Raw genomic sequence first — 16,641 nt, forward strand, 5'->3', positions numbered from 1 at the left:
GGCTCGAACTAAGGGCTGAGAACACCCAGTGTCAGGGTGGGGCCCCATGACTGCTTCCAGTTCCAAAGGGTCTGCTTTGTTGATCGGGCTCGAGCAAGCCTCTGAGCTAGAACTGTCTCCTCTCTTCACCTCCCCCTGCCCATGTCCACCACAGGAGAAGTGCTGAAGAAAACCCACTAGTCAAATTAACATTTGGTTACACTGGAGAGAGGACAGGCTCCCAGGAACTAGGGAGTCTGGAAAGAAGTAAAAACTACATTGCAGCCTCCCAAGAAGTTTTGCATTTCTCCATCTTAACCTTTTGTCTAGGGTGCAGTGCTGACGTCACTGGAAACTGGAGTGGGCAGGCTCAGCTTAGGGAGGGAGAGAGACAGCTGGTGAATCAGCTGTGCTGCCTTACACTCCCCACTCTCCCTGTCCTGGCTCAGGGACTGTACCATATAAGGACTCTGGCTCCAGAAGGCAGTCCCACTGATTTGCATTAGGGCTCCCTTTAAATTGCATTTTGGGATTAGGTCACTGTTACCAGCAAAAGGGAGACCCCAGAAAGGTTGGTCAGCATGAAGAAACCGGAGCCAATTGTGGTCTGCCAAGAGAAAGATGAGAAGAGGGGCAGCCCCATCCAGCCACACAGCTCTTGGGAATGAAGACCAGAGCCTGAGAAAGCAGTGGGAGTGACTCTTAGACATGGTTGCAAGGGGAAGGATTGGGCAGAGGACCAGCCCACTCCTGCAGACTCCCTTCATTCCCGCCTCTGGCTGGCCCAGGGCTGCAGGAGCTTTATCCTGAGGCCGATTCAGACAGGGAAATAACTCCAAAATTCCAGATGTGAGAGATGGCTTCCCTGTGGGGGGTGAAGGTGGCCCTGATGCTGCTGAATGTACAGGAACCCTGCTGGTCAAGTGACAGTCTAGGCTCTGAGAAATTCTGAAGTCAGGATGGGTTCACCCAGGTAGAACACAGCTTGTTAACTTCCAGCTCCCATCCCATCCATCCAGACTGGGTCAGCCCAGTGTGACACAGCAAGGCTGTGGGAATCCAGGGACACAGGAGAGGAGAGGGAGGTTGGGAAGTGATCTGGGAAAGTGGCTTTTAATGAATGGCCAATAAACTGCATCCAATTTGTAAAGAGTAACCAACTTTTTTGTTGTTGTTTCCTTAGTCTCTTTGCTGTAACTTTTTTTTTAAGGACCAGCTTGAATTATTTCATGGCACTTCTCTTTCTGTGTACCCCCTGATTTTGTTCAAAAAGACCAGCACCATGGAATACTCTATTGCTGTGAGAATGCACTACTCCATATGCAAAACTCAGACAAATCTCACAAACATAGAGTGGAGTGAAAGAAGGCAGACACAAAAGCGTACTGTGAAATCCCATTTATATCAAGCTCAGAAACAGGCAAAACCAATCTGTGATGTTAGAAGTCAGGATAGTGGTTCCTTTGTTGGCCTTAGCAACTGGGAGGGGCAGGAGGGCTTCAGGGGTGCTGGTGATGTACTAATTCTTTGTCTGGATGCTGTTTACATGGATATAGACGCACTGAGCTGTCCACTTATGGACATATTTCTGTATGTAGGCTACATTTCAATCAAGTTTCCTCAAACAAACAAACAAACAAAGGAACCAGAATGTAATCTTTGAAAGAAGTGGTGACAGGAGAGTAAACTCCTGTGCGCCGATCCAGAAATAAGCCTCTGAGGGTCCGTGTGACAGAAAACTTGATCTCCAGTTGCACTGTTATCTGCTGCTGGAAGGCTCTAAGAAACCTAGCTCCCCCACGTCTCACATTCTCTGCTGCAGAACAAATGGGATGGAATCAGTTACATAATGTCAGAGACAAGATTCCTCTTCCTTACCTGTTCCAATGGAGCTGGAATATGACTTAATGTTCACTTTGCCTCTCATGTGATCTTCTTATGAAGGAACAGTCTTCAGGTTCACAGGCCGATTCTTACACTGTCAAAATGTGCACACACACATCTGCACCCCTAGCGGTATTCAGCCCCTCTCCGCATTCAAGGTGTTAGCAGCGCCATGCTGCCTCGGAAGGATCTTTTCCATGTCTCTCTCCTCGCTTCTGACAGCCTCAGGCGTTCTTTGGCTTGGAGAATGCAAAACACAGACAAACCTCACAAATGTAGTGTGGAGCCACTGTGTTCAGGTGGCGTTCTCCTGTGACTTCCCTCACGGGATCTTCCCTCTGTGCTTGTCTGTGTCTGCGTGTGTGACACCAGTCGTATTGGGTTAGGGCCCACCTAAATGACCTCATTTTAACCTGATGACCTCTGTAAAGATGACCTATTTCCAAATAAAGTCGCTTTCTGAGGTATTGGGGGCTAGGACTTCAACATCTGTTTTTTTTTGGGGGGGGGCATTATTCAACTCATACAAGCCAGTGATTAAAAGGCTTCAGGAAACCCTAAGGGAGCCCCCTGACTCCACATCCCACCAGGAGAGGTTAAGGATCCCAACTGAAGACCAAACACCAAGAGACTTGGATAAATTGTGATAATCTCCAGTTTATATAGTGCCTCCCACTCCCAAAGCCCTTTCATGATTAAATATTTGATTTTTCACAGTTAGAAAGGCAGAAATGCAGGCTCTGGGGCCAGACTGCTTGGGTTGGAACCTCAGCTCCATCTGCTATTAGCTGCTTGACCCTGGGCACATTGCCTCTGTGCCTCAGTTTTCTCATCTGTCAAATAGGGATGTGGCAAGAATCAAGTGAATTAACATAAGCCCTTCAAGTATGCCAGGTGCACAGATAGCACTGATAAATGTTACCTGCCAGAACAAAAAGCCAGGTAGCATCGCCTACATCTTACAGAGGAAGAAACTGGGGCACCCAAGGCTAATTCAAAGCAGATCCAGAACTGAAACTTGGGCCTCTAGGATTTAGCACTGACTTGTTAGGTTATCCAGCATGACTTGCTGTCATCCATTTTTAGGTAAAAGTAACAACAATCACAGCTACCTTTTACTGGGCACTTACTAAGCACCAGGCACGGTCCTAAGTGCTTTACATATAGCATCTCGTTTATTCCTCATAATAACCTATGAGGCAGATATTGTCCCTGTTTTAGAAAGGTGTGAATTAAGGCCTGAAATTTCAGGAGGCCAAGTTGGATCACCCAGCTGGTGATGAAGAGCCGGGATTTGGATGCCAGTCTCTGCAATGCCAGGGCCTGAGTTTTCAACCACTTACACTCCATAACCTCTGGAAAGAAAACCAGCATAGTTACTTTATACACAACTAAGGGCTGCCAGGATGGATGGGGTGATGTTTGTAAGTTCCCGAAGGGTCAAGAAGAAGCCAATCTAGGGGCACCAGGGTGGCTCAGTTGGTTTAGCATCCAACTCTTGATTTCAGCTCAGGTCATGACCTCATGGTTCGAGAGTTCAAGCCCCGCATCAGGCTCTGCACTGACCACTTGGAGACTGCTTGAGATTCTGTCTCCTTCTCTCTCTGCCCTTCCTCTGCTAGCTCTCTGTATCTTTCTCAAAATAAATAAAAATAAACTTTAAAAAAGCAGAATAAAGAGCCATTCTTAACCATCCTTCCCCCTTCTCCCTGCTGCTTCAGGCACTATACCTCAGTAAGTGTCCCAGATGCTCCCATGGAAAAGTTTGCAGATGGGTCCCCAGGAGCTTGGGGAGCCAGGCCTGGGAGCGGAGAGGCACCAGATAAGTGCTCGATTAGCCAGGCTGGAGGGATTGTCAGACGCTGCCAAAGAAACAGAGGAGATCCCAGTGCCAGAACCCAGAGGGAGCCGTGGTGCCCGGGCACAAAGACTTTGTGACACCTCTCAAATCTGTGAAGAGAGAGGGGAATGACTTCACACAGCTGCATCTCGTCCTAGAAGGGGGAGTACTGCTCTTCACGGATGGCTTCAGATGGCCATGTAGGAACACCTGACTGCTTTGGGATTTCAAGCGAAGGCCTAATCAAGGCAGTTCTTTGGAGGGCTCTGCTCAGGCTGGTCCCACATCCATCTCGATGCCCACACATGGTTGTGGCTGGCCGGCCAGACAGACACAACTGTTTTGGCTTCTGTCATTTCTTTTTTTCCCTCTATCGGCAGCACTGTACTCAGAGTCCTTGATCCTGTACTCAGAGTCCTTGATCCCAGCTCGCCTGATTAGGGTCCTCGGGACCGAGCACCCAGTCTGTGCCTCCTGGGGCCCCCTGGTGGAGGAGCAAAGGTTAAATGAATCATTTGAGTCATAAAATAAGACAGGTGTGGTTGTGGAGAAAGGGGAGAGAAGAGGAGGAAAAAAAAATCATTGTGGATTTTTCCCCAACAGAATTTAAAGAACTCTGTTGTGACTCTCTTTCTTGTCCCCCACTGGATGAATGATTTGCTGTGATTTAAGGAACCACAAACACAACAGCTCTGACCCTGGAATGGACTTTGAAGGGGAAGCAAAGTAGAGAACTGGCCTCTTCCCTCGACTTCCATTTGGAGCACCCCACAACTCTCAGGGCATTTAGAAAGTAACACATTTAGCGTTTTCCCAAAGGAATGTGAATTGTGGCCTAAGGAAAAGGTGTTTACTCCCATGGAGGTGGGATTTTTATTGCTAGTTTCAACATCAAGGAGGTGTGAAAGTTATGTACAAATCCTGACAATCAATACCACCTGAGGAAGGCCAGAAAGGGGCCCACAGGTCAGTGCTCAAATGTAAGGTGCACAGCTCAGAAGCGCCTGGGGATCGTGTGAAAATGCAGATTTTCAATCAGTAGGTCTGGGCTGGGGCCTGAGAGTCTGACATGCTGTTGTTGGTCAGAGGATCACTGGCTAAGAAATACTTCCAGCACTTTTCTTGGCATTCTCCTTCACACACACCTTCCCTAATCAAAAACAAAACAAAACAAAACAAAACAAAACAAAACAAAACAAAACAAAAAACAAAACAAAACAAAACAAAAAACAAAACAAAACAAAACAGGGAAACAGCATGGCCTAGAAGTGTCTTACATAATCCCAAATATTTGGGAAGGGACTGCCATATGATATTTAGAATTTCAATCTGCTCCTTCTCTGGACAAGAATGGGTTCACTCTTTTTTTTTTTTTTTTTAATTTTTTAATGTTTATTGCTTTGAGAGAGAGACAGACTGCAAGCTGGGGAGGGGCAGAGAGAGAGGGAGACACAGAATCCAAAGCAGGCTCCAGGCTCTGAGCTGTTAGCATGAAGCCTGATACGGGGTGCAAACCCACAAACCGTGAGATCATGACCTGAGCTGAAGTCAGCCACTTAACCGACTGAGCCACCCAGGTGCCCCAAGAATGGGTTTATTCTTGATCAGGTCAGATGGTCGAGCAAAGGATGAAGAAGGTTCCGTAAAATATTGAGCAGTCTCAGAGAACAAGAAGAAACAACAGTATTATAACTATTGTTTTCGCTCTAAAATACATTCTTAAAGGTGGCTTTGACTGATACACAAAAAAATACTAGAAATACTAGTATATATATACTATAATATATATACTAAAAATACTAGAAAACATAATCAAAGGCAAATTTTATTTGTGCTTTGTATTTTTCTATATTTCCCAAATTTTCTACAAACCAACCTATATTGCTTCTTTTTTCTAATACATTTTATAAATGTTTATTCATTTTTGAGAGACAGGGTGTGAGAGGGGGAAGAGCAGACAGCAAGAGGGACAGAAGATCCAAAGCAGGCTCTGTGTTGACAGCAGAGAGCCCGATGCAGGGCTCGAACTCACAAACTGCAAGATCATAACCTGAGCTGAAGTTCGACACTCAGGTGCCCCCATGTTGCTTCTTTTTTGAAGGCTAAACTTGAAACATCCTGTACTGTCAAAGTTTATAGGCCTTTTCCCTGGCGCTAGGAACTAGAGTGGAATCTGATATTGTATATACAGGTACACTCTGCAGATAACTAAACCTTTGGGATGGGTGAGGAGAAGAATCTTCTGGTGTTTAGGAGACCATGCGAACAGGTCAGGTCATCACTGAACCACTATGCAGCATGGAAAGAACCACAGAGAAGGCTTATGAGGAGCACCCAGTCTCTGCCTCCTGAGGTCACGCCGACCGCTTGCTGGCCCAAGGTCTGATTTATTTTAGTTTCTATAGCTTTAAGCAAGGCCAATTTGCATAAATGATGGTCTGCATCTTGATCCATGTTTACAAATCAATGAACAGACTACCTAAATCAATGAACTGTGATCTGGTACATTTTATAAGATGAGAAGAAGCAAGTTGGGCAGACGAAGGTTGCAGAGGGTAGAAGTAATCATGGAAATGGAACCTTCATAACTCAGTCTCCCATCCCATGGCATTTCCTTTAAATCAGGATTCCCAATCTTCACAATTGCTAGGGCAGCATAACTTTAGATAACACAGTCCTCCTTAATCAGCACAGTGCTTTGTATACCATGGGTACTCGGGTTTTAAATACACTAACGTTTCTTTCATAATGGTCTGAGCATAGAGCACAGAGCAATTTTAGGAAATGGTCATCTTTTCCCACTGGTAGCAATAAGCTTTGCAAAGAGGTTTACACAGGCAGTCACCCCAAACCTATCTGTTAAATGGAATAAAAGATTATTGAAGCACAAGAGGACTTGTTTTTATTATTTAAGAGGACTGAAATACCAAAACGGGTTACTAAGATATGGGAAAAGGGACAGCAATAAATGTAGCAATATTCTTTTTTTTTTTTAATGTTCATTTATTTTTGAGAGAGAGAGACATAGCACGAGCAGGGTAGAGGCAGAGAGAGAAGGAGACACAGAATCTGAAGCAGGCTCAAAGTTCTGAGCTGTCAGCACAGAGCCCAACACAGGACTTGCACCCACAAACTGTGAGATCATGATCTGAGCCGAAGTCAGACGCTTAACTGACTGAGCCTCCCAGGCGCCCCTTCTTTTCTATTTAAACATATAGGATGGCTTTATAGGTTTCAAGTATGTGATTTCTAATGTTTGAGGAAATAAAATTCCAGGAGGGCCCATGCCTCCGTCTCTCCACCCACTGTTTGGGAACGAAGACTAACCTTCTGTTAGCATCTCAGCTGATCTCTTGGGTGCTTTTTGCCAGTCTCATTCAGTTTTGAATATTCTTTACCCTTCATGCTTGGGCTGCAAAGGTAATCATATGCAACATTTTGCTCTTTTGTCTCCAGTCCTTATTCCTCTAGGTCCTTTATTCCCTTGACCATGACCCTTTCCATCAAGTTCTCTAGAAAAAAGGGAAAACTCTTTTGTACAGAGGTACAAACAACTGATAACAATTTAGAGCAGCACAGATAGGTTCTTTTCCAGGCCAAATCAAGAACAGACAAAATTTGTTCCTAAGGATCTGCTTGCTTATTTTTGATCCTCTGTTTTCAGTGTGAAGATGACCCTGGCTTCAAGAACGTCTTTCTGAGGCTATCAGCTCAGGAAAGGCTCCCTATCTTCAACCGTGCCTGACTCCTATACTTCTCTCCTTCTCACCATCCCACCAAAACTTACCCAACCTATCTCAGCCTTCCTTGTCTTCATCATACATTGACCAAATATACCAGTAGGTCCCCTTAATAGTGAGAATTGGGGACAAGTGCATTTTTGAGATGCTCTGCTCTTTGGTCCAGGGGCCCAGTAAAGCTTGATGACAAATGAGTTAAGCTGTGGCCTAGGTGGTCCGGTCTCAATTCCAAAACACCTTCCTCTGGCCCTATGGGCATCAGTGACTCACCAGCAGTCTGGGAGGACCAAATTGCTCCCTAAGTAAAGCAGAGAAGATGGAAACACAGAGTGGTATTTGCTGGGGTGGATCCTTGCCCATTCAGCGTGTTTGCATTGTCTACTTTTGATCAAAGGTCCCTGGCTGAGCAAATTGATACAAGACCAATTAAATTTCCACTGCAGGGGATTCAGCAGATGTCCAATGCTTCTGCTGTACTGAAGCGTACTCCCTGACTGCATTGCTAATGGTAAGTGGGCCTTGAAACATACATATCACGTTGGAAGAACCAAGAGACTAGATGCGGAGCTCAGCACCCCTTTTCCTGGGCAAAAGCCAAACCTAAGTCCCCACAAGTTTGCCATATCTTACCACTATCCTACACCAACCTCCGTAATTAATTATGGAAAGCAGTCTGTTGTAGAGAAAAGCAGCTGGGAAGACTCTCAGACACCCTGACTTCTGGGGTGTGTTAGCACCAGCAGCTAATGAAAACAGTGTTTTATTCATTTGCTGTTGGAGGCAGCATGAGGTGGAGTTCTCAGACCCAGGTCACAAAGATAATGACCTTGAGAAGGTAACTCTCTGCAAGCAGGAGAGAAGTCTTCCATCTTTGTCATACCAAGCTGCAGTGGTGTCTGGGCTGGCACTGCAAGGCCCCCAGTTGAGAGTATAGGTTGGGGGCTGGTCAGCAGTTTGAGCTACGGCAGGCCACATAACCTCTAGAACTTTCCAGGGGATCCTCCTAACAAATAGTCACCCAGATCTGACTCATCCTTAGCTTACTGAAGGCTACTGACAAGAATGGGTCTCTCACTCTTCCCGAGGATGCTTGATCGGGGCAACTGGGATGTGTGTCTGTTTTGGGGTGGGGGATACCATTTACTTTCTGATCTGAGAGTAAATATGACTGAACCAAAAAAGGGTCTCAGATGTGTAAGTTACAGGCACACATAAATGTTACCAGTTTACCTCTTAAATATTTATCAGCCTAAAGTTACTTATCTTGAGAGGCCATATAACACAGTGGTGAAACCCACAGTCTTTGGCACCTAATGGATCTGGGTTTGAATTCCAGCTATACTCACTGTGTGGTCTTGGGAAAGTTACTTAATTTTTCTAGGCCTCACCTTCCTGATAGTAAGATCGAGGTGATGATAATGAAACAGTACCTTCCAAATAGAGTTACTATTAAGACTGAAGGAGCTCATGTAATCTAAGTGGTAGAACAGTGCATTATTAGTAAGTGCTCAGCTATCATCTTGGGAATATGAAAGGTCATCATTTTTCAGTAAAAGTCAGGTTTACTTAGATGTAATTTATGTATAATGAAATTCACTCCTTTTGGTGTACATTTCTGTAAGTTTTAATAAACTTATACAATCATGTAACCACCACCACAATCAAGATATATCACCCCAAAAAGTTCCTTGGTGCCCCTTTTTCATCGACCCATCTCCTCAACCCTAGCCTTAGACAACTACTGATCTGTTTTCTGTCCCTATAGTTTTACCTTTTCCTGAATGTCATACAATAAATAGCAGAAAACTCATCATTTTTAAAGGCTGACATATGTGACATCCAATGAATTTCTAAGTATATTAAAGAATCAAGTTACAATTTTCATTCCAAATCAGATGACATATTTCCTGTTGACTTATAGAAGAGGTATATTATTTTTCAATGCCTCCTGAATTAGTTCCTTTATGGGTAAGTGTCTTTCTCATATGCTATCTCATCAGTCATTACATCTCAACCTTGAGGCTGGAGTTGGCAAGGAGCAGGATATGACATAAAGGACATCTCAGGTATTCAGAAAAGCAAAATAAAATGGAGATAGAGTCACTTGAGGCAGGAAGTGAATTATATGGTTCTCCATCTCTCCATTTTAGGGGAAGTCTGGGGAGTTGTAGAGAGTAATGCCAAGGACAGGGGCATTTTGTTTGTTTGTTTGTTTGTTTGTTTGTTTGTTTGTTTTTTCAATCTATGACTTGGACTCTGGAATGAGTTTGCCTTGCAACCTGTCCTGCACAAAGCCTAGGAGTTGGCCACTCCTAAGTAAACTTGGTGGCATAATGACCATCTTGGTTCCCATATGGTATGGAGGGGCTCCTGAAGCTGCCCCACAAAGTGAGAGGAAAGAAAGTAGCTAACTGGAGAATGGCCCACTGTGACGGAGGAAAATGACCCTACAGCAGACCCTAATCACCTAGACCAGGAACTAGATACAGGACAGTTTTAGAGGGGCTCACTAACAAGAGCCTGGCAAACCAAAGTATCCAGGAATTACCCCTACACCCTGGCCAAGAAGCCAGATGTTGAAGCATGCCTATAGTCAATTTAGCTGTAGGCAAAGTCAGGAGGGAAGGCAGTAGGCAATGGTGGGGATCTGAGCATTCAGGGACACTTCTTGGATTCTAAACCTCTCTGTTCTAGTCCCATGATAATTCAGGTAATACACCCCTCGCCGCAATCCCATCTTATGGAAGCACAGGAGAGGGGAAGGACACTGACAAGACCAAGCCTTTCTCCTCAAGTACTGTTTGAACTGTTGTAGCAGACTAAGGTGACCCAGTGGGCCAGGGCTTGTGAGAAAGTCACAACCTGTTGTCCCAGCCCACTTGAGTGTAAAGCGTGTGACTCTCCAGCCCCAGTACACTCCCATCACACTTTCACAGCTACTTTATCCTCATTTCTCATCTATTACCTCTTGGAAGTGGCCCCTGAGACTGCAGCTTTAAGAATCTTGGTCTTGTGGGGTGCCTGGGTGGCTCAGTTGGTTAAGCATCCAACCCTTGATTTCGGCTCAGGTCATAATCTCATGCTTCATGGGATATAGCCCAAGTCAGGCTCCATGCTGACAGCATGGAATCTGCTTGGGATTCTCTCTCTCTCTCTCTCTCTCTCTGCCACACCCCCACTTGCACACTCAAGCACGTGCGCTCTCTCTCTTTCTCTCAAAATAAATAAATAAACTTAAAAAAAAAGAATCTTGGTCTTGGAATATTAGTCAACCATTAAAAAAAAACAACGAAATCTTGCTATTTGCAACAAAAAAAGTATAATGCTAAGTGAAATAAGTCAGTCAGAAAAAGGCAAATTCTATATGATTTCACTCATACATGGAATTTCAGAAACAAATGAACAAAGGAAAAAAGAGATAAATCAAAATGTAGACTCTTGGGTCACCTGGGTGGCTCAGTTGATTAAGCATCCAACTTCAGTTCAGGTCATAATCTTGCGGTTCATGAATTTGAGCCCCACGTTGGACTCTGTGCACAGAACCTGCTTTAGATCCTCTGTCTCCCTCTCTCTCTGCCCCTTCCCTGCTCATGTACTCTCTCTCTCTCTCTCCAAAATAAGTAAATATTAAAAAAAAAGAAGAAGACTCTGAACTATAGAGAACAACATGATGGTTTCTAGAGGGGAGGTGAGTGAAGGGATGGGTGAAATAGGTAATGGGGATTAAAAGTATATTTATGGTAATGAGCACTGAATAATGTACAAAATTACTGAATCACTATTATTGCACACCTGAAACTAATATAACACTGGACTTTCAAAATATAAGTCTTTCAAAATATAATACTGGACTTTCAAAAATGTTTAAAAATAGAATCTTGGTCTTACAACTTCTACATAAGCTGGACATTTTAAGGAATAGTGAAATGCATCCCTCTGTAAATAATGATTTTTTTTTTTTAAGTTTGTAACTCAGGGGGATGCCTGAGTGACTCAGTTGGTGGAGGATCAGACTTTTGATTTCGGCTCAGGTTATGATCTCATGGTTCATGAGACGGAGCCCTGAGTCAGGCTCTGCACTATCAGCTTGCTTGGGATTCTCTCCCTCCCCCTCTCTCTGCCCTTCCACCACTCACATGTGCATGCATGTGCTCACACTCTCTCTTTCTCTCTCTCAACATAAATAAATTTTTAAAAGTTTGTAACTCAGATAAGCACTCCACAGCTCATCTTTAAGTTCAAGATTTTATCATTCAGATTTCTTCAAATTTCTCCCTTTCTTTTGGATATACTTGAAGGTACATGGTGCCATTAGATGCATTTATGCATTTCCACAGAGCAAACATGAGCTTTTTATAATGAGCAACTGTAATGGGATTTGGCTTCTAGGAGAAGATTAAGAAAATGATTATAAATAATAGGAAGACCAAATGCCCTTTATTTGAGAGCAAATAAACTTTAAATGTTAGGGCAGATTACAATGCCACAGTGATAAAGTAATTAGTAGTTCCTATTGAAACAAGCTTAATCCAAGGGAAATTCCATAATCAATTATATTTCCCATGTGTAACTGGGCAGGAAAATATGACATTTAAGAAGGCAGAAAAGGAACTTCTTTGTAGGCCTCCATTAAAACTGGATGTTGGAACACGAATGCACTCCAAAGTATATCATTATTTTTTGCACTCTTTTATCACTCTGAAGTGAAGAAACCAATCTAGGAAAAAGGTGAGAGTCAGCATTTTGAAATGCATTGGAAAATTGTAAATTATGAGAGCTATTGATAAAGCTGGTATTTATAGCTCTATTGAGGATTTTATATTGTTTACATCTGGATTGCAGACTCAATCAAAGCCCACTAACCTATTCCAACTTATTAATGCTGTTTCCATGTTCAGTGTCAACTACACATGAGACAAAGATGATCTGAGTGGGTCACTTGGATCAAGATTTAAAATACAGCTACTTAAAATAAAGGCTTCCCAAGCTAGACTGTATGTTTTGATATAAACTGCATCTGAATTGGTATCACTGAGGATGTATCTTTGCTATTCATCTACAAACACAAATACTTATGAATGATATCAGATAGTGCCTGGGCATATAAAATGTCCACTCACCTGTTGAATTTCTGATTCTAAAAACTTTGGAAGAGTTTTCCCCAAAACGCCTCCTTTAGATTCTATGGTTGAGAGAAACAAAATCAAACAGGAAGCATGGACAATTGTCTTTGAGCATATCAGTCCACTCTCTCTACACTACCCCCTCACCTCCACCAGGTCTTAGTTTCCCCTTCCTTTAGTGAGGTCTTCAGTTTCATTCACTTCACTTCACTTCAAATCCATTCACTTACTGACTTATTCACTTATTTGTCTTATTAGCTACCTATTGCTGTGTAAGAAATTATCCCCAAGACTTAGTGGCTTAACACTACACACATTTATTATCTCTTAGTTTCTGAGGGTTAGGAGTTGAGGCATGCTTAGCTAAGTACTCAGCTTCAGGGTCTCTCACAAGGCTGTAATCAAGGTGTTGGCCAGGGCAGGGATCTCATCTGAAGGTTGACTGGGTGAAGCATCCACTCCCAGACTCATGTGGTTGTTGCCAGGATTCAATTCCTTGAGCTTTTCCAACATGTGAGCTTGCTTCATCAAAGCATATAAGGTGAGAAGGTGATCAGCAAGATGGAAGTTGCAGTCTTATGTAACCTAATAATGGAAATGACATACCCTCAACGTTGCTGAATTCTATTGGTTAGAAGCAAGTTACTCCAGGTAACGTAGGCTGTGAATACTAGCAGGTGGGGAAAATTGGGGACATTTTAAAAGTTGCCAAACACATTTATGAAGAATTTTTTGAGCACTTCTTAGGTGCCTGACACTGTGCTAGGTGCAGAGAATACAGTGGAGAACTTCCTTCTCTCATCAGAACTCATAACCTATCAAGGGCACTGGGTGGCTCAGTTGGTTGAGCATCTGACTTCTGCTCAGGTCATGACTCATGGTTCCTGGGTTCAAGCCCCATGTCAGGCTTTGCACTGATTGTTTTGGATTCTCTGTCTTCCCCTCTCTGTGTCCTCCTCCTCTGGCACACCTTTTCTCTCAAAAATAAATAAACATTAAAAAAAAATTAGAACTCACAATCTATCTGGGGGAAAAGGAGCAGTCCTTGAACAGATTATTGCAATTGTGATAAGCCCACTAAATTAGAAATACAGGAAACAAAGGAGCCATCCTGGTCTAGGCTGAGGGAGATAGGATGTCAGAAAGGGACATTTCAATGGAAACTCAAAAGAAGGACTCACCCAGAAAAGGAGGAAGGACATTTCCCAGGCAGAGGGAACGGCCTTTGCAAAGATCTTCAGGCAAGATTTGAGGAAGAGTAGCTGGAATATAGAGACAGAGACAGTGGGAAGAGTAAGAGGAGGAAGTAGGGTCTTGTCTGCTATATTCAGGAGGTTGGTTCATAGTCAATGACCAAAGGGAAGCCCTTGAGAAGTGATTCGTAAGATCTCTTTGGCCATCTTTCTCCTTCTTCTGCAGGTCTTCTCTCTACTGGCCTAGGGTCAGTCTTGTGGCTATGACCATGCTCCGTGACACTACTAAGTGGCCTGACTCCCCTTTATCCTGTAACAATATCCTGCTAAGATTGTATCATATAGTCCCAAAGGCTCTTCTTCTTTCCACCTCCAGGATTTTTCTGGCAATTTTCAAACTGTTTTCAAACAAAACCATGGTAAACTCTCATTATATAAAACAGACAAAAGCAGAACCACTCGGATCAAAGACAGTTATAGGAGGAGGAAGGGCACTTGGGAATGCTCTCCCTCACATCTCCATGGGGGTCCTCAAGATACCTGTCTGGAGTTCCAGGACTCCAGTTTGGGAAACATGCACCTGGGCCCCAACTTTGTCAACTATTATTCCCAAAGACCCTTTCTGTCAATAAATTTTTATTGGAATCCTTGCAACATGTTAGACATGTAGTAAGACATCTCTTCCCTCTATACCTCAAATTGTCTGTCCCCACTTATAGAAGGAGGATCTGAGCAGAGAACACTCTTTGTATCCTATCTCAGCGTGTTTCCTCCCTACCAAGGCTCTGCACAGAAAATGCGGCAGCAGCCTTTGACCTCCGATCTGATTTCAGAGTCTTAGACTTGAGTCAGCCATCAGGTCTAGCATGTTCTGTTGGTCTCTGGGATCCTGCCCAATATGCCTCAACAATCCAGAATTCTAGGGTGAGATGGCTTCCATTTGCTGGTTGATTACCAGGGATTTGACTAATCCTTCATAATTAACAACTAAAAGCTCATACCAGTCCTGAAACAGTAAATTCAAAAAATTCGAAGTCTTAAAACAGTAAAAGGTGCAATGGTAGGCCAAGGCTATGCAACATCAGAACAACAAGCCCGGATGTTGGGTTGTGCAAGCCAAGCAGTCTGTTGTTTAATTGTTTTATCTCTGTGTGACTCATTTGGCATGTTTTAGCTTAGACTCAGGCCAGGTTTTAATAAAAACAGCAAAAGGATCCAGCTCAACTTTCTCCTCCTCCAGTAGATCTTCCCTCCAAACAAAAACTAAGCTCTATCTCTGTCCTACAAACTGAGATCACCTCTTGATTTTCTGACCTATTGCAGAATACTGGAACAGTATTTTGGGATACCTACACTTCTTAAAATGTTTTATTAAAATTTTTATTAAAATTTTTCTTCTCAAGTGATGTACTTTACCTGAGTAAATCTTAAACTCCTTCCAGGCTCAGGGAATGCTTTAGTCATGTTGGTATTTATGGTCCTTTCCCACCTCCAGTCGACTTAGCACTGTGTCATACAAATAGGCACTCTATAAATATTTGTATGTGAATGAATAACCATGGGCCACCCCATGTATTATACAGCTAGTCTCATTGACTTGAAGGTGACCTAGCTGGGGCATTTGTGAGGCACACGAGTTCTGGAGGCAGTCTGGGTGGGCTGCATATGGTTCACAGCTGGCAGGCAACATTCACAGACCCCTGGCCAAGTATGTGTGAAAGTCAACATCTTTATGCCTTGGGGGAAAAGGTCACTGATTAAACCTGCATGGAGGGTGATTATCATTTACTTAACCCCCACCTGGACTACATATCACCAGGCTTCACTTGCACCCTTACCTTAGTTGTAATTTAACCATTTTTGCAACATTTCACTTTACATAAGAGCGCATTCCCTGAAAACAACCAACCAGAGGATTCTACTAAAAGCAGCATGGTTTTTATTTCCTTTCAACTTTTGCTGTTTAGTTAGACTACAGGCAATTCGAATTTCATCTCCTTCAACTTACGTGAAACGTTGAAGAGGAGGTAATATAACCAGAGTGTCATGAAGCTCTTATTCAAATCAGGATTTGCTTTGTATGAGACTTCATGTGCTGAGCCATGGATAACCATGTCAGAAGGGGGTTAGGCTTCCATTCTTTGGACAGGCTCTCCTGGCTTTATGACTGTGGGTGACTCACTCAACCTTCTGGCAACTTTCTTCCTGCCACTAAAAAGGTGAGAAACAGAGTAGGGATATTATGAATTACTTCTTAGGTTTAAGGGTATTATGAGAATGAATTGCTTTTTGTTCATCCCTTCTAGGAAAAAGATACACAAAAAGTGTGAACTTCTGGACTCACCTTTTCCATAAACTGGATCCTGTTCCTATTTCCCCTATTTCTAGCAAGAGGACTATTAACTACTTAACACCTTTCCAGAGGCAACCAGTTAAGTCTTAGCAAGTCTTCCTTGCCAAAACCTATGCATCTGTCCTTTTTTGTATACCTCATTCATTCACTTAGTGACTATTACTGACCATCAGTGAAATGCATGCCATTGTATTAGTTGAAATTGATAGAAACAAGTATAAGACTAAGAAATGGATAGAAATAAGAAATAAGACTTGGTTCTCACCATTAAGAAGCCTACAAAGCTTTTTAAGGGTCACAGTTACCAACTGTTTCTGTGTTTTTTCCTTATACGTGAGAAGTTGAAGTTCCAAGTCTAATCTCCCGTCTGCAACCTCTTATTTTCTCTATAAAGCACTTGAATGACAAATTATTATTTCTAAATAAACATTATAATCATGTCATTTCATGGAGATAAAAAAATACTTTTTTTGAGAGAGAGAGAGAGAATGGGAGGGGCAGAGAGAGACTGAGAATCCTAAGCAGGAAT

General features: G+C 43.1%; 1 long non-coding RNA gene across 1 annotated transcript; it reads right to left on the bottom strand.

Annotated features, from left to right (window-relative positions):
* Positions 1 to 6,859: 6,859 nt before the first annotated feature.
* Positions 6,860 to 14,646, bottom strand: LOC121029580 (uncharacterized). The gene is made up of 3 exons (XR_005789779.1): positions 13,748 to 14,646; positions 12,564 to 13,151; positions 6,860 to 7,215 (listed from the first exon to the last, which is right to left on the bottom strand). It is a non-coding gene; the product is annotated as an uncharacterized LOC121029580 (long non-coding RNA).
* Between the last annotated feature and the right edge of the window lie 1,995 nt (positions 14,647 to 16,641).

Source organism: Herpailurus yagouaroundi, unplaced genomic scaffold (assembly GCF_014898765.1).
Source record: "Herpailurus yagouaroundi ecotype Mexico unplaced genomic scaffold, PumYag 139, whole genome shotgun sequence".
In the NCBI taxonomy this organism is placed as follows: domain Eukaryota; kingdom Metazoa; phylum Chordata; class Mammalia; order Carnivora; family Felidae; genus Herpailurus; species Herpailurus yagouaroundi.